Source organism: Dendropsophus ebraccatus, chromosome 9, assembly GCF_027789765.1.
Source record: "Dendropsophus ebraccatus isolate aDenEbr1 chromosome 9, aDenEbr1.pat, whole genome shotgun sequence".
NCBI lineage: Eukaryota > Metazoa > Chordata > Amphibia > Anura > Hylidae > Dendropsophus > Dendropsophus ebraccatus.
In genome coordinates, this window is record NC_091462.1 from 34,077,744 (window position 1) to 34,096,727 (window position 18,984).

General features: G+C 41.4%; 1 protein-coding gene across 6 annotated transcripts in view; it reads left to right on the forward strand.

Moving 5' to 3' along the window:
* Positions 1–18,984, forward strand: part of RAPGEF4 (Rap guanine nucleotide exchange factor 4) — a 239,326-nt gene that overhangs the window by 99,606 nt on the left and 120,736 nt on the right. The window contains exon 1 of one of the 6 annotated variants that reach the window (XM_069982940.1): positions 18,283–18,405. The exons of the other annotated variants lie outside the window; for them this stretch is intronic. The gene's annotated coding sequence lies outside the window, so the exon portion shown is untranslated. Of the gene's footprint in view, positions 1–18,282; positions 18,406–18,984 lie in introns of those variants that run through there. 6 annotated transcript variants of the gene reach the window in all.

The window sequence follows — 18,984 nt, forward strand, 5'->3', positions numbered from 1 at the left end:
TAAACCTATGTACTATGCCATGACAATGCTTGTAAAAATACACTGGACTGATGATTTATACAGTACAGTACTATGTATGGTATGTTGGGGGTAAAGTGATTACTGATGCACTGGCTTTGCATGGAGCTATGTGAGCAGAAATATAAGCAATACCACAGCAGGCAAGGAATTACACTAGGCACTAAACTTCTGCTGGTGAGAAACCAAAGGAAGGGGGGGGGAGGAAAGATTACACTGCAGAACTGTAGATATACAGCTATAGGTACACAGGTATTTACACAAGGACAGCTGCTCTTAGCTTTATGAGTGATGAGAAAGGAGATAGAAGCCTTGATTTATCTTTCAGGCACAGTGTGGATCGTCTTCAGCAGGCAGACTCAGCTTGTAGGTACACAGCCCAGGCTTAATGAGGTTCAGATTCATTATTGTCCATAACACATGCTAAAATCTGCCCCTATTTCCTGTTTTCTGTCCTATTATAACTGTTACTAGAGACAGATTTCCCCTGACAACAAGTAGTGGACAGCAGATTGTTTTTTTGATGGGAGGAATAACTCTGCATGCTGTGCTATTCTTTTAGGCTATTTTCCCACTTCAGGAAGATAGCAGGGAAAGGTGTCAGTCTTGTTATATACTGTAGATGGCCGCTTATAATTATTACGATCATTAATAGTGACTGTCCATATAGCAAAACGGACACCTTTCCCCACTATGTTCTCAAAGTAGGAATATTGCCTTAGTCAAATATGATGGAAACTAAGATGGAGCCTCTAACACAGATGGAAACTGAGTCCATGATCTATGACAGAACCTTCAGCTATCCATTATTGTCAGGTATGTAGCATATGGAAACTACCTGTTTTGTGGTGTATGCAAAGATTTTTTTCCATATTAAACTTCTTTCATGCGAAGCCAAAATCCTTATTAGACTGAATGCAATGAGAATGATTGATATTCTTGCATAACAAAGCATTTTATATACTTCTCACTGGTGATTTGGCACAGATTCTGGGGCCCCCTGTGGGATTAGGAACAATATCTTCCTGTGTTCTCTTTATTTTGAGACACCTTTTTTGGGCGTCTAACAACAAATGTTTTTAAATGAAGGAAAAAGTACATGAATTGTGATTGCTACAATGTATCTAAAAAAAAAAATTAAAGTCTTCATGTAAAGAATCTTACCATTTTGGTACACAGGTCCTATACATCTATGAAGCTTTTGTGTAGTCTCTCTTCTCTTGCTAAACATCGAATCATATGAGAGAAGCAGATGGAGGAGACAGGACCGTAGGATCAGACTACACTTAGGGTTAGTTTGTAGTCTGTAACCATAGACACATAATAAAGTTCGTAATGGGGAAAGGTGTAAACAAAATAATAGGATATTTTTAATTTTCAGTGCAGAAATTGAAACCGCACCCCTCCCCACACACCTCTCACACACATAACTATATACCAGCAGTGAATATATTGAATACATGACTATATACCAACAGTAAATATACTAATATATTCCATGCACAACTATTGAGCAGACGTGCATATATCACATACATAACACGTATATATCACATACATAATATATACCAGAAGTGAATATATTGCATAAATAACTTTATAACAGAAGTATAATGTATACACTACACATATATTAGTACCAGCCTTAGTGGTGGTGGTATAGAGAGACCCCCCCTAAAAGTGGCAGCCTCAGAGACCCCTTAATATTTCAGGTCTCAGACCCCCTGATACTGACAACCACAGAGACCTAATAACACTGTTAGCCTCAGAGACCCCTTTCCCCCATATATTGCTGCGTATGGCAGCCCCTATATACTGATCCTAACGGTCCCCTCTTTCCTATATATACTGATCCCATGGCCCCTCTCCAATATTTACTGCTCTCATATATACAGCTCCCATAGGGTCCATCTGCCATATATTGCTACCATGCCGCCCACCCCACATTTGCCCAGGTTGTCCCCCTTCCCCCACCTTATGCCGGCCCTGACAGTGCCCACCCCAGATGATTGAAATGAGATCAACCCAGACACCAGTCAGCCATGACAGTAAAACCATTTGCCCCCCCTTTGTGCCACCAAAACAGCCCCAACCTATCAAGACTCCCCAAGACCTCGGACTGTTTTCTGTGGTGTCACTTTAGATACAGACCCTTTAGGTCCTGTTCATTTTGAGATTTGACTTTCATGGATCTTACTTGTTTTTCCAGCGCATCCCACAGATATGATTGAAATAAGATTGAGACTGGAGAAATCGGAGGTCAAGTCAACACCATGAATATTTTATCACGTTCCTCGTTCCTGAACTATTCTTGCAGTGTGGCCAGTTTTATTATTGACTGCATTAAGGAATGCTGCTGTGAAGTAGGGAGCTTGATCTATACAATGTTTAGGTAGGGGGTACAGTATGTGTCAAAATAACATCGACATGATGCCAGGACCCAAGGTTTCTTAGCAGAACATTGACCAGAACATTACACTGGCCTGTCCTCTTCCTATTGTGTAGCTTGGTGCTGTCTATATCCAAGATCTGTAATTCACACACAGCTGTGCACATGATACAACAGGCCAGGCCACATTCTTTCATTGCTCCATGACCCAGTTCTGATGCACATGTGCCCAGCCCATTGCCAACACTTTGGATGGTGAATAGGGGTTGGCATGGGCACTCTGGTCAGCAACTACACAGCCTTATTCTGGCACCCATCTATCATAGGCAGCATTGGGTTTTGTCTGTAACTTTGTGGTACAGTAGTAACCTTAGCTTTCTACAAGAAACTGTGACCTTTAGGCATCCATGACCCTTTCCCCAGTTCACCTTTCTAGATTAGTTGTTTTGGAGATGCTCTAGCAATGTTATAGATCATTACTCTTGGGCTTTCTTGGTTCCAGCTAGTCAACTTAAAGCCAATGTACCATCAGGTTTTTTACATTAATGGATTGGTGCTTATATGGGGATGCCGGTGACACAGTCCTTTCTTTGGGCCGCCGCCCGGTCTATTCCAGCCAGCCCCAGTGTGACAAAACATCCTCCCCTCTGTGACGTGGCTCTATTGGTTCTAATGGAGCTGCGTCACAGAGGGGAGATCATCACATTAGGGGGCCGGTGGGGCTGCCCCCAGTGCTTCATGTCGGTCCGGCTTCCAGGAATAGATTGGCGCTTTACGGGGTAACTAGGTGGTGGTTCAAACAAAGCCGATCCATTCATGTAAACAACTCAAAGCGATGTACCTGACGGTGCATTCACTTTAAAGTCCGTCTGTCTGCTCCCTAATACTGTATATCTCATCTTGAAACTGGGCATTTTCAGAAGATAATGAATGTGCTGCCTGGCAGTGGTTTTAATGCTATGTCTAAATCCTTCTCCAGTTGTTAAGCCTGATGGGCTTCTAAAATAATGCAGTTGCTCTCAGCTTTGCACCTGGTTAAGGCAATACTGTTGCTTAAAAAAAAATAAAAAAAATTTGACTCATGGATGTTGGCGTCTAGTGTCAAAACTTTTGACATGTCGGTTTGATGACAGGAATGCTTACTATCACAGACTTGGGCTCCTGAGCAATGCTAGGCTTGGGTTTTATGATACCATCAGGGAAGATTATTCTGATGGCCCACCCTCTACTTGTTGCTGTATGCAGATCTGTATGTCATCAGTATTGCTGAAAGGGGTTATCCAGCGAAAATCTTTTTCTTTTAAATCAACTGGTTTCAGAAAGTTATATAGATTTGTAATTTACCTCTATTTGAAAATCTCAAGTCTTCCAGTACTTATCAGCTGCTGTATGTCCTGCAGGAAATGTTTTCTTTTCAGTTTGACACAGTGCTCTCTGCTGACATCTCTGTTCGAGACAAGAACTGTCCAGGGCAGGAGAGGTTTTAAATGGGGATTTGCTACTGCTCTGGACACTTCCTGACATGGACAGAGGTAGCAGCAGAGAGCACTGTGTCAGACTGAAAAGAATACACCACCTCCTGCAGGACATACAGCATCTGATAGGTATGGGAAGACTGGAGATTTTTAAATGGAAGTAAATTACAAATCTATATAACTTTCTGAAACAAGTTGATTTGAAAGAAAAAAATACTGTAGACCTTTTGCAAAACAGATTTTATGTCTGGATACAGTCACATTTTGAATACTGCTGTGGGTGCTTTGCTTGTGCAAAAATGGTGAAAAAAAAGTTTGTATTCCGCTATAAAGGCCTTATAATTCCAGATATATTGACGATGAAAAAAAAACATTTGCATGAAAAGTTAAAATGAGAGTTCTAAGTAGAAGTTAAAAAACAAGCAGTGAAGTTCTTTAAGTATTTGAGATGGTTTCCTGTTGTTAGCGTCACAGCCATGTATTTGTTCTTTCCTCCCATTGTCAGCTCTCTTTGAGGATTGATTCTGCAATAAAAGACCTGAATATTTATTTGCGGCTGAGCTAATGATCAACTTTTGCCCATGGTTAACACAGGAAACGCAAACAGTGACTACCAGCATTTATAATCTCTGACGGTGTGTGATGTTAATTGATGGGTTGTTAAATGCTTCCCCGTTGTACTTTGCTCTGATACATACAGGTTTTTGTTAATTTGCCGGTTTACGACAGGCAGCAGAAAAATAGCGTGGTACCGTGTTAGCCAATCCGGGTGACGTTAAGTACAATTGCGTCAAAGCAGGGAAAAGTATCGGAGGAGCGATATAAAGAGAACATATTACAAGGGCAAGGGATACTGGGTGCTATGAGCTCTGCAGGATTGGGAATACTGAAGTATCAATAAGACTGTAACGCGGCATGCTTACATCTGTGTCCGTCATTATACCAGGAAAAACTGATCGGGGAGTGTTTCAGGGGGCTTCGGGAAACCATCAGTGTTTTCTGACCGTAAAACTGCGAAGAAAAAAAAATAGTAAAAAGACATTCTCTGCTGCATTGCTGCTCTCCAGCTTGTCTTCTGCCCACCCTTCTCACTCTACTCATGTGCCAGAGCGCTGGGGGAGACCGTCCTCTCATGGCATAATGCTGCCCCCTGTCTCAAGGATGATTGACAAGGCGGGGAGCCAGTGGCTCTTCACCTCGTCAAACAAAACGCCACATTTAACTGAATGTGTCCCTGATTAGAAGCGCATACAGTTTAAGGTCCAGGCTTCGCACTTGGCGGTATTTGCTCACGTGCTGACACTGCCCTTGGCTGGCTAGCAAAGCATACGGAATTCCAGACAGTTTCCAGATGCACTCATAGACTTCTATAGTGGTCATCTATGCCAGAATACATGGCAAAAATAGGACAGGTTCAATAATTTCCAGACCTAATTTCTAAAATGGACACCTTTCAGAAAAAGGTGAAGGGTGTCCATGCCCAATAGAAGTCTATGGGTCTGGAATTTTAGTTGGATTTCCTGTTAAGAAATCTAGATAAATTTATCAGACGAGTGCAAGAGGCCTAATTCTGGGACATGATGAGTAATGTTATTATTTGTTTAACTATTTATGTAGATTTATACTATATCTAATATTGTGTTCAAATGGTGTGCCTCTAAGCTCAAGTATTCCAGTGGAAGCAACCCATCCACTTTGCTATGGGCTCCTTCCTTCTCTGTGTTTTTGTGTCCTTTTTTGTATATGGATAGGATAACTAAATGCTTTCCAGAAACATCCTAATAACTCGGCTTCTTTAATACGCCAGTGTTTGCCTTAATCCACTTGTGGTCTTATCAACACGTTGATGTCTACTATTATTATATTTAATATTTCTATAATAACATTTCCCTGCAAGCTAATGCTGTAAACCACAGATGTGAGTGAAAACAGATCTGCAGATAGAAAATAGCAGGAGCCCAATGGAAGACACAACTGGTAATATTCCAAAGTACAACTGTATGATGTATCTATTAACCAAACCTGAAATTACATCAATCAGGATTGTGTTAGCCAAAAGTCACGTATGTTTTTCTTGTTCTGCAGACCTGTATCCCAAATAGGGTATTTTTATGTATTATTTTTTATTACCATTCTATATATATTAGTCATCATAGTAGCTAATAGGTTATCTGTGAATTGTTCCTTAACATATACAGTAGACCCTAATGAGATGTGCGTCTTCTGATAGTATCTCTTGATTGACTTCTACTAGATTGTGGGGCCTATCATGGTTCTAGAACCTGGGAAGATCCTCCAGTACTCTTACCGGCCACTTCGACCCTGTAGCCACGTATCCAGCCATGTTTGCATTCTTGCTAATGAAGACTTAAAGGACATTTTTTTCAGGATGAGTGAGAGGCCCACACCTGGCTCCCTCACTAAGCAGCTGTTTTCCAGAACTGCAGAACCTGAGTACACAGTGAACGGAGATCAGACTGGTATGTACATTATGTGGTGGCCATGATGGGATACTGCAGCTCAACTTCCATTGAACTTAATCGGAACTGAGCTGCAGTAACCCAACATGTCCACTACACAATGAATGGTGCTGTCAGCTTCTGGCTCTATCCACTAAGGGCAACGATTCAGACAAACAGCTGATCCGTGGTATCCTTAGAATAGACCATCATTGAGAAAGTCCAGGAAAGCTACCTTAAAGGACTCCACACAACAATGTATCACATGGTCAGATATTCATGCAAATATTCACTTCTTTGGCATCCGCCTTCTGATAGTTTGGAGATTAAGAGGTTAAGCCTATAGGGGTGGAGGGTCATTTAGAAAAGGAGTTCCTCAATTTTAGGCAAGGTTCACATCAGAGGATCTGTTTGGAGCCTTTGCTGAAGATTCCATTCAAGAGGAGTAAATGGAGCTATATGGTGGTTATCAGTGGATCCAGAAAAAGCCTATTGACTTTAATGGGGTCCATTGGGGTTCCTTCTAGTGCTTGCCATTTTACTGGATTGCGACTGGACAAAAAAATATTGCAATTAAAATCTGCAAGTAGCCTCCGACGCTGATGTGAACATATCTTTAGGCAGAATATTAGAAAATAAAACATTAATCAAGCCAATGTAAGATTTTTCAGTAATACTGATAGCAGTAACCATATGTATTGTATAATAATGGTTCCAAAAATCTCTCATTAAAAATTTATTTTTACTTTATACCCTTTCCTGTAATTTTCGTTGTAATAAAAGCAATAGACGCAAGCTTTATTAGCTAAATATTTACTGTGGGGTAAGCGCTCCGATCAATAGTAATATATATTACCGTAGTGCGGTATAGATTGCTGATTACTGTCTTTGTTAAATTGCGGTTTGAGGATTTAGATTATATAGATAACAGCTTTGTATTGATCCTGTGATTGAGTTCTGTCTTACCTCAGAAGACCCATCATATGAACATTACATTGAAGGGGTTGGCCACCTTTTAACAGTCTTTGTTAGACTACAGCAATAATACGGCACTTACTCATACAGAGTGCAATCATTGCTCTATAAGGCTCTGTTTCCACTTTGAACACATAGCGGGGAAGGCGGCCGTCTCCTTATAATCATAGCCGCCAATAATGACCACGATCATTGGAAGTTGTGATTATAACAAGAAGGCCGTCTTTCCCCGCTATGTTCCCGAAGTGGGAACATAGCCTAAGTACAGTAATCCACTCCTACCCCTACTGTCCTGGTGTTGCAGCTGGATGTCACCTCCTCACATGGAGCATGTGACATGCACTTTAAAGTCCCCTTATGGGGCTAAATTAAAAGTAAAAGAAAAAGGTATTATAAATATTAACCCCCCCCACCCCAACCCCCCCAATAAAATATTTACAAAAAACATACATATTTTGGTATTGACACGTCCATAGAAACCTGAATGATAAAACTATTTCATTTATCCCACATGATGAAGACCGTAAATAAAAAATGAAAATTATGTTAGTTTGTTAGTCTGCACTCCCCAAAGAAATGAAAAAAAAAAAGGAATCAAAAAGTTGCATGATACCAATGAAAACGACAACATTTCCTGCAGAAAAACAGGCCCCCACCTCGCTCTGTAAAAGAATTTTTTAAACGTTGACACTTTTTTTTTCTTTTGCAATAAAGTGTTTCTATTGTGCCAAACTAGTAAAAAATTTGATATATAACTGACCCAGAGAATACAAGTATAATGTTATTTTTAGGCTATGTTCACACCTATTTAATGGCAAATAATGGCTGTTAGTTTATGACGACCATCCAACAAAAACGTTGGTCACTTTAACGGTGTGTGAACATAGCCATAGAACACAGGAAATAGACATGATTATTAATCCCCCCCACCTCCAAAAAAAAAAAAAAAGAAATAGTAAGTTATATGAACCCCAAAATGGTACAACTTGTCCCGCAAAAGATGCAAAAGTTATAGCTGTTAGAATGCAACAGGGAAAGAATACACTTCTGGTGATACGGCCTAAGTTGGCTTTGTCACTAAGGGGTTAAAAACATACCTATTTAAAGTAAAATGTATCACCTACATTTTTTCTTCTGGATTAGAGGCAGATACTGCAAATACTACTGTCTGCAACTTTATCCCCCCCCCCCCCCAATCTGTCTCTTATTTTAGGTTGCTTGGTCTGACCTGCTTTCACTTACCTTAAGAAATAACATTTACAGCAAACCCCTATGGGCATAGACACAATAGACTGGAGCTGACCCCATGTGTTTGTGTAGGAGAATTATCTAGACATGCACTGGGTCCTGTGCAGAGGTCATTGTGCAAGGAGGGAGACTGAGCTCTGACCATTACCTCTTGTGAATAGAATGATCCTCTGTTATATACTGGCATCACCTTTCAGTGTAATCCTCCCTTTGATGATAAGGAGGACACTGCTAGAAGGTGATCAGTACAGAATGGGAAGTGGCAATTTATTATTAGGCTTAGTCGCTAAAATGAAAACTGCAAGATTTCTGGATTATGTTAAGATATAGAAGGTAGAAAAAAAATTAAAAAAATATGTTTAACATAAGAATAGAAATAAATGATCATTTTCTAAAGATACATTCCCTTTCTATATGCTTTCTTGCTGTGCTGCAATGTGAGACTCAGTTCATGCCTAAGAGTGGCGCTGTTTCTGCACAATGTTTTCCTTATCTAATACAACTGATTTATGTGACTGATATTCCATGCAACTGCAGATATGTAGTAAAGCAAGTATTTCGCAGTTACAGATCTCTGCAGACACAATAGATGCCATATACTGGCTATGTGGGCTTCTTCTTGCCTGTCACCGTGGTTTTGACCTTCCTTTCTCCTGACTGTGTCCTCAGGAGGATGTCTTTGGATCATGGTGATCTGGCGTCAGCTAGATGATACCGCTCAGTGGAGGAAAAGAGATGAAAAGCCAGTTGGCATTTTCGGAACTGCATCTCCTCTATGTACCCAGGTCAATGTGAAGCTCAAAGACAAATGCCTCAATGCGATGATCTGATGACAATGCACAATGCCAGACACTTCCGTACCAGGCGCATTCTGTAAACATTTATTTTCACAGTTTTTACTATTCTTATAATACACATATAAATCTCTGTACAGAACAAAACACAGATCTGCCTTAACATTTGAAGTATTGACAAGTATTGTAAGTAGCAACGATTATCTCATGACAGTGGCACCTATCAAGGGGTGGGATACATTAGACAGCAAGTAGCTAGATGACCCTAAAATGACTTATTTGGTAGGATGATTCTGGTAGCCTGAGAACTGGTGACCAGGGAAAGGGTCATGGGCAACCAAGGTTTATTGAAGTGTGAGAATTGAAGGCTACTGTAGGACAGCTTCCTGAAGAAGTCACTGAAAGGTAAAAGAACACACAGATGTGTGTGTCACCTACCTGGAGAAGAGATGAAAATACAATGCATTATGGGAAGAAAGTGGCAGAGGCAAGATGATGCCGTGAGCAATGTTCTGCTGGGAAACCTTGGGTCGGACATTCATGTAGATGTTTTTGACACATAACATGCACCTAAACACGTTGCAGACCAGGTTCTTGATCTCTTCTTGGCAATGGTTTTCCCTAATGGCGGTGGACTCTTTCACCACTAAATGATTTGCTCAGGAATGAGGAACATGACAAAGAGTTAAATGTGTTGACTTTAATCCCAAATTTCCCTGATCTCAATCTATTTGAGCATCTGTGGGATGTTCAAACTATCTATGGGGGTCTTCAACTTCTAAAGGACCTGGTTTCTATGTCTTGGGGACAGATATTATAGGGCCACTTAACCTTTTATATATTTTGCTTTATTTTAAACATAGCCTCATAAATAGTCAGGTAAATTACAGGATTCTGTCTGCCTGCAGCCACCACTAGAGGGAGTACTAGAGCTTACTGAATACATATTTGTGCAGCTACTAAGGTCCCCATAGTGGAAGCTATGTGTATGGAAACAAAAGTGCATGTATGTGTTTGGTGTGTGACTATCTGTATGTTCATGCAAAACCTATACCTTGTCCCCGCTTCTGTGTCATTTATAATACAGTTGTCTTTTTATGGGGGAGCAGGGTCATTTGGGCTGCGATTACTTACTATAGCTACACCCCTGTAGTGTCAGACTGGTGTATCCAGGGCCCACCAGAGGAAATGATCCTGGGAGCCCACCAATGACGAACCAGTGAGAAACGACATATCAATTAGTGTTAGTGCAGGTTCTAAAGCTGGGGGCCCACCGAAGGATTCTCCGGTCCTCTTGTGGGCCAGTCCGACGCTGGGGGTGTGGTTATAGAACTTGTTATAACTTTCCAGATGAAGGGAATTATCCCGCACACATGACAGCTCTGCCACTGTCTTTCCCTGTAGGATGGCGAAGCGTCACTTTTCTATTTCCAGACATTCGTCTGAGCCTTCGTGTTCTGTATCTGCTGTGAATCATTGCTGTCAGAGGGATTCTGCGCTGGAGCTCTGTAATACAGAGAATTTCTAATAATCTATATTTTCCTTGTGATTAGATTATACTGGACCGTACTATTGACTGCTCCTAGTCAACCTCCGTGTCTTCCTCCTCTTTGCACTGACAGAAGGGATCATCGGGGGCAGGGCGTAACGCGCTTCTCGCAATTATATATTTAATGATGACAGCGCTTAGTTTTTTTTGAAAGCAGGAAATGTCCACTGGGGAGTCCTAGGAAAGATTTACATCAAGCTTTAGGAGGCTGAATATAACAGAAGGGTAAATAGTGAGCACACGAAAAGACTGCCCCGGGATGCAATATGCAGAACCATCAAAACTCGTAGCTTGGATAAGTGCCATGGTGACACTTTAAGGCAGATCTACAGCGCGGTTTTATTATTTAATGGTGATTCGGATATGCAGGCTGAGAGGCATTGGGATGCTGAGTTGCACTTAAAGGACCAATAACATCAGGATTATAAACCATTTCTCTGTTTGCCGTGCTGTCAGAGGAAGCCCAGCGCTCTATAAATCTTTTATGTGCTGCTTTTATTCTGTGGCTGCGGGAAGACATTTGGCATTGGGTGAAGACACACAATAACAGCCTAGTTAATAAAATTGTTAGAGGACAGAGCATGTTGTCATGTGGTGCAGCCTCTCTTATTAGTATCAGGGCCTGTTCACATTGCATTTAGGGTATGTTCATTTATCGGAATAGTTGCAAAAGGAATGATCATTGTATAATACCAATGGATAAAAACCTGTTCTGCTCATGTGTTCACATACATAACACCAGTGCTTCTCAAACTGTGAGGCGGGCCTCACCAGTGAGGCGCCCCTTAGTTGTTGGTGAGGCCCAGCTGGTGAGCCAGTTTTCACAAAGTAACTATGATATGCACAGTCCTTGCAAATGCAAATCTCCATTTTAGCAACATTATTAATTTATTTTGTACTAGCTTTATTAGTATATGGAGCTTGGCCCTAGCAGTATTTCAGCTTTTAAATGGACTTCCACCACAGATGGTGAGGCCCAGGCACCCTCTTGGTCAGTCTGGTGAGGCCCAGGCATTTCCTTGGTCTGTTAGGTGAGGCTCCAGTAGAAAAAGTTTGAGAAGCACTGCACAACACAGCTCTCATATTTGCCACTATGCATCCGAGTGCCAGTAGTGTTGAGGAGGGCAGCACTGAAGCGAATATGCTTGGGTCCGAGCTACAGTGAATTATACCTGCAGATTGGCAGCTACAGTATGCTTCTATGTTGTAGACTTGTGATTGACAGCAAGACTGGTAATATGGCTCTGCTAAGGCGCATACTGTAAGGGTCCTATTACACAGAGCTGCTCGATCGTAATAGAGACAAAGATCATCCAATGAAGTGATCATCAGCTGATCGTGTCTTTAGATTCAGATCTAAAATCATAGTCCGCTGGCGATGCTAACCATGTCCATGCAGCCCTTGGTCAATGATTATGTAACAGGCCTAGTAAATGAGCAGTGATCTAGCTCTCATTTATATTATTGATTGGGCCGTCATCGGCCTCTGTAATAGTACCATAACACTGAAGAACTATGCACCTCTGTGTGCATCATATGACCCAGGCTATCTAGTTGAATCTAAGGGCAAGCGTGGCACTGTTTTTGGAGGAAAGCAGCCATGTTTTTCCAACACTTGATAAGCCAGTAGTTATTTCCTGTCCACTGTATGCACAGGATAGGGCATAACCAAGACTTTTTGGGTCCAACCATTAAGGGGTCCAAACACGATCGGGGATGCCAAAATTCCTGTGCTCTCCTAGTTATACCCTATACTTTGGATAGGGCATAGCTATCCCAGATGGGAATGCTCCTTTGCCTCTCTTCTTAATTCTCGTAGAGCTGCCATGGGTCTGACACTTTTTTTTATGGTTCCTCTAATTCACTAATTATTATTGCTGTTACTTTTGGCACACAATAAGCTAATTAGGTCTTAGACTGTCAACTGGTGGTCACCACCATTCTGGTCTCAATGGGAAGAGCGCCAACTGTTGCCACTTAAACAGGGGTGATCACTAAGCCCCCCCCCCCATTACAGTCTGTGAATGGTCAAGAGGTTGGTAACGGGAGACATCGGGGGGCCCCGAAGCAAGCAGGAGCCTGGAGCAGGTGATGTGTGCTGTGTGTGAAGGCTCCCTTAAAATAAAAAGCTCCCGAATTAATTATGTAATGGCTGTCATTTTTGGACGTGCCCACATGCATTCTTTAAACATAAACCCTATTTGCTCTGTATGTTGCACGTCATATTAAATTTCTAAGAATGACAATGAACATACCTTATGGAGTGCTTATATATTCTATTTTCTGTAGCAGATTTTATGTGTTCACTTTCTTGACATCTGTTACAATTGCTGCCAGTCTTTCCTCTATCTAGATTTATGATATCTGTTATCTGTCCTGCGCTCGGCTGGTAATTTCAGCACAAGAGATTACACGTAGGTCTCTCCAGGTAGAATAGAAGGGTTCCGGATATTGGTACATTCTGTCTCTCGGAGACTTTGCTTCTGTTGCTTTCTTTGAGTTTTTTTTTCTGTTTCATTTCTATTCCAGTTTGAAAACCACAAATCTAGATATGGGTCATTCATGTAAACTTATTAAATTCTCAGCGCAGACTTTCCACCAATTGTGTCAACTCATAAAAAGCTTTAAATCATTCATGGGCTATTTATATCCGGTGGTTATCTGCAATTGCTTGGAGTGTGGAGACGTGAAGAATACCTCGTTTTTAGCATTATTATGTATGGGATCACTTATAGTTGTGGTAATAAAAAATATCTGATAACAGAAAATGTACCTGGCACCACCCGGGTATAATGTGGCAGTGTGTTAATTATACCTTCCCAACTACCACTAGTGTGTGTGTGTGTGTGTGTGTGTGTGTGTGCGAGAGTGGCCAGCCTCTGTGTCATAATGGCAGTCTATGGGAAGCTCACGTGCCTCCTCTCTCCTCACTGAAAAATAAACATGTCCATTCTTCAGCACGGAGAGAGGAGGCGTGCAAGCCAGTTTTACTCAGTGTGAACAGAGCCTAATTCCCTCACCTCATTAATTTCTATGGCGAAGTCTTCCCCATCACCCTCTGCTCCTGTACATCTGGCATTGACGGGAACTTCGATTTAACCCAATGTATCTGTGTGCCAAATTTGGGGTCAAGTGGTTAGGCATCCTAAAGCCTATTGAGGACGGACAGACGGACAGACAGACATTCATTTTATTATAAAGATTTAACAGCATCTTACTTTAACCCCTTAAGGTCAAAGCCAATTTTCGTTTTTGCGCTTTTGCTTTTTCCAATTTATTTTTAAAAGTCCATAGCGCTTGCATTTTTTCACCTAGAGACTTATATGAGCACTTATTTTTTGCGAAACCAATTGTACTTTGCAATGACAGGCATTATTTTTCCATAAAATATGCTGCGAAACCGGAAAAAAAATCATTTGCGTTGTCAAATTGAAAATAAAAAACGAACTTGTTTTGATTTCGGGGAGTTTTGCATTTACGCTGTTCGCCCTATTGTAAAACTGACTTGTTATGCATGTTCCTCAAGTTGTTACGATTACAACAATATATAACATGTATAACTTTTATATTATGTGATGGCTTTTAAAAAATTCAAACCATTGTTAACAAATATATGTTCCTTAAAATCGTTCCATTCCCCGGCTTATAACGCTTTTATCCTTTGGTTTATGGGGCTGTTTGAGGTGTCATTTTTTGAGCCATGATGTGTTCTTTCTATCGGTACCTTGATTGCGCATATACGACTTTTTGATCACTTTTTATTACATTTTTTCTGGATTTGATGCGACCAAAAATCCGCAATTTTGCACTTTGGAATTTTTTTGCGCTGACGCCGTTTACCGTGCGAGATCAGGAATGTGATTAATCGGGCGATTACGTGCGCGGCGATACCAAATATGTTTATTTATTTGTTTATTTAATAATTTATATTTATAAAATGGGAAAAGGGGGGTGATTTGGACTTTTAATAGGGGAGGGGATTTTTTATTAATAAAAAAACATTTTTACTTTTATTTTTACTGTAACTGATAGTCCCCCTGGGGACATAGACAGTATATAGACAGCACTGATCTCTCATAGAGATCAATGCTGTGTATATACACAGCAATAATCCATTATATCGGTGATAGATTGCTATGGCCTGCTGCAGGCCATAGCAATCTATTGCCGAGCTGGGATCAGCGTCATTCCGACGCTGAGGCCCGGGCCGGCCAGAAGAACGGATCTCCCCCCCCCCGCGATCGCATCGCGGGGGGAGATCCGTGCCACTAGACACCAGGGATGTGCAATGCAAAGCACTTCAATGCAGCTGTCAGGTTTGACAGCTGCATTGAAGTGCTTAATTAGCCGGCGCGGCAACGGGACCCACGCCGGCAGATTGCAGCCGGGATCGGTGCCGTTCAGAGTGGGGTCCCGGCGGGACATTAAATCACATTTTTCATGGTTTTTAACTGCTTAAAAGCTAAATTTTCACATAGAATCAATGATTAGAGCGGTCTGCATATTGTCTGAAGGAAATAAGTAGGTAATAGCTCCAGGCGTCACAGCCATACCAGACCTGAACAACACTGCCACACCAGACCTGACCATACCTACCCCCTACCCCCCTCAAAAAGACACCAGATTTATTGGCAAGTCTGACCGGGAGGTGGGAGACTAACAAAATAAAAACAAAAAAAGTTGTTTTCTTCCCCCTGCTCCCTGGTGCTGCCCTAGGCACCGGACCACGGGTGCCTAGTGGTAAATACGGCCCTGATCATACATAATTGACAGAGCTGTGTCTAAAGAAGGAAAGGAACCCCAGCCTTACCTGACGCATGTTTCATCTGCAAATGGCTTCTTCCAGAGGGTTTTCAAATCTGCAACATTCCAATTCAACTGATCGCTTCCATTTTTGGCTGTCAGTTAGCTGAGAAGGCGTGGCTTAGAAGGGGGAGGGGCTTTGGTCAACTTTTGAAGAAGGAGCCTTTTTGGTGGTTCCTTTTGCTGTCCTTCATCTAGTAATCAGACATTGGATTGTTAGGAGGAGGAATGGTTGATCTTCTGGGAAACATGATAGAATTCATAATATATTTTTTACAGCTTTGTAGTTCAATTTTGCAGTATGAATCAGAACAGGATCAAAAGAAGCAGGATTAATAGAAGGATGTGCTGGGATTTTTTTTTTTTTTTTTTTTCAAATTCTTTAGATATTTTATAAATTTACAGAACGAAATCTGCATGGAAAGGAATCTGAACCCTCAAGCTTCCATCTGCTTTTTCTATTTTATTCCTACCCAGGGCAATGGATATTATAAATGACTGGGCTTTCCATTTTTCACATTGAGCAGAGATTATAGTGTGTGCCTCATATTTTAACTTTTTTTTTGGCTCAACCACCGCCTTTAATTGCAGCTCTAGGGATTTAAAGGAAAACTCCAGTCTCCATTGTATCTTCTTACGAACCATCCGAACTGTGCGGCCCTGCTCTATGTTGAGTCTGTTTATAAGATGGCTGACATGGAGGAGCATGTAACTATGCCCCGCCTCCCAATGAGCCTGTATATACCTGTGGAGGGAACTGGGGGTGGGGCATGGTCACATGCTCCTCCATGTCGGCCATCTTATGGACAGACTCAACACAGAGCAGGGCACCACAGGCTGGAGGAGGGGAGCCTGATTTTAGCTCTATGAGGTACACAGGGAGCTGCTGTCAGTATATACAGTGAGTACACTTACTAATACTGTACAGTGAAGTATTTTACTATAAAGTGGCCAACCCCTTTAATTATGATTTCTGGAGCTCCGATACTGTTTGAAAGTTCACGTAAGTTCAGCCGCACAGCTGTTACAGTACATACAATTCTATTGACAGCTAAGATCTGGCTGCCATATTATTAATCAAAAAACACTGTCATTTTATTTTATTTTTTTGCAAAAATTTTATGCAGTGTGAAACCAGCCTTATACAGGCTCAAGATTAGATAAAGAGTGCGCAGTATTTCCTACTTTCCACAATTCATATTTTTCCTGTTTTGTTGGATTGCAACCTGATATTAAAAAAGATATTTGAGGCTTTGTACTATTTGATTCATATGTGATGCCTACTAATTTGAAGGTTCAAAATATTTGTTACTGTGTAACAAACAAAAATTAAAACAAAAAAATGAAATATAAATATTTACCCCCTCAAAGTCAATACTTTGTGGAGCAACTTTTTGCTGCCCTTACAGATGCAAGCCTCTTAGGGTATGTCTAATAATTTCAGATATCATGGCCAAAAAGTTAAAGGGGTTGGCCACTTTATAGTAAAATTGCTCAGAATTAGAAACATAGAAACATAGAAGATTGTCGGCAGAAAAAGACCACTGGGTCCATCTAGTCCGCCCTTTTAGTATTTTCTTCCTTATTATCTTAGGATAGATATATGTCTATCCCAGGCGTGTTTAAATTCTGTTATTGTAGATTTACCAACCACCTCTGCTGGAAGTTTGTTCCAGGTATCTACTACTCTTTCAGTAAAATAATATTTTCTTACATTGCTTCTGATCTTTCCCCCAACTAACCTCTCACTGTGTCCTCTTGTTCTTGAGCTCAGTTTTTTACTAAAAACACTCCCCTCTTGAACCTTATTTAGTCCCTTAACATACTTAAAGGTTTCAATCATGTCCCCCCTTTCCCGTCTTTCCTCCAGACTATACAGATTCAAATCCTTAAGTCTTTCCTGATATGGTTTATGCCTCACACCCTCCACCATTTTTGTAGCTCGTCTTTGGACCCGTTCTATTTTATCAATGTCCTTTTTTAGGTGAGGTCTCCAGAAACGGACACAGTATTCCAGATGTGGTCTCACCAGAGCTCTATACAGCGGGATCACAATCTCCCTCTTCCTACTGGTTATATCTCTAGCTATACACCCCAGCATACGATTTGCTTTCCCCACCGCCTGGTTGCACTGGTGACTCATTTTAAGGCTTTCAGAAATCATTACCCCTAAATCCTTCTCTTCTGAAGTCTTTTCCAACACAGTACTGCCGATGTGATACTCGGATAGAGGATTCCTCCTCCCCAAGTGCATTATTTTACATTTGGAATTTCCACTGTTTGGACCACTTATCTAGCAAAGCTAAATCATTTTCCATATTACTGACACCTCCAGGAATATCCACCCTATTAGTAAGTGTACTCACTGTATCTACTGACAGCAGCTTCCTGTGTACCTCATAGAGCTAATATCCGACTCTCCTCCTCCAGGCTGGGCTGCCCTGCTCTGTGGTGTTTTTTGGTCCATAAGATTGCTGACATGGAGGAGCATGTGACCAGGCCCCGCCCCCCAGTGTCCACCACTGAGTCTGTATATGTCTATGGAGGATGCAGGAGACAGGGCAGGGTCACATGCTCCTCCATGTCGGCCATTTTATGGACTGAAACAAAACAGAGCAGGGCAGTACAGCCTGAAGGAGGGGAGTCTGATTTTTAGCTCTATGAGGTACACAGGGAGCTGCTGTCAGTATATACAGTGAGTGCACTTACTCATACTTTGTACTGACCTATTTTACTATAAAGTGGCCAACCCCTTTAAGTTTTAGGCTATTTTCCCACTAAATAAAAATAAGGCCTAATTAGAGGCATTGTTTTGCAACAATTATTTGCCCTTATTTCTACCTAGTGGGAACAGCCTAAGTCTTATCTGAGTAGAGAACCTTCTTCCATGTATATTGAGTCTGCCACATCCTGTGTGGTGAACCAGTCAGGCGTTGCCCTAGTTGTTGAGAGGAACAGCTGGGGAAGCTGCATACTCCTTACTATGGCTGTTGCAGTTGGTTTAGCAATATAGTTAACCTAATTTAACATTGAAATAAGTACAAAATAGGTCAAGGAGACAAAGGGTGTATATTTTACTATTAACATGGACTTTCACTAAAGACAGTGAGGCACAAGTATCATCATAGTCTGTCTGGTGAGGCCCAGGTATCATGATTGTCTGTCCAGTGAGGCCCAGGTATCATCATAGTCTGTCTGGTGAGGCCCAAATATCATCATTGTCTGGTGAGGCCCAGATATCACGATAGTCTGTCTGGTGAGGCCCAGATATCAT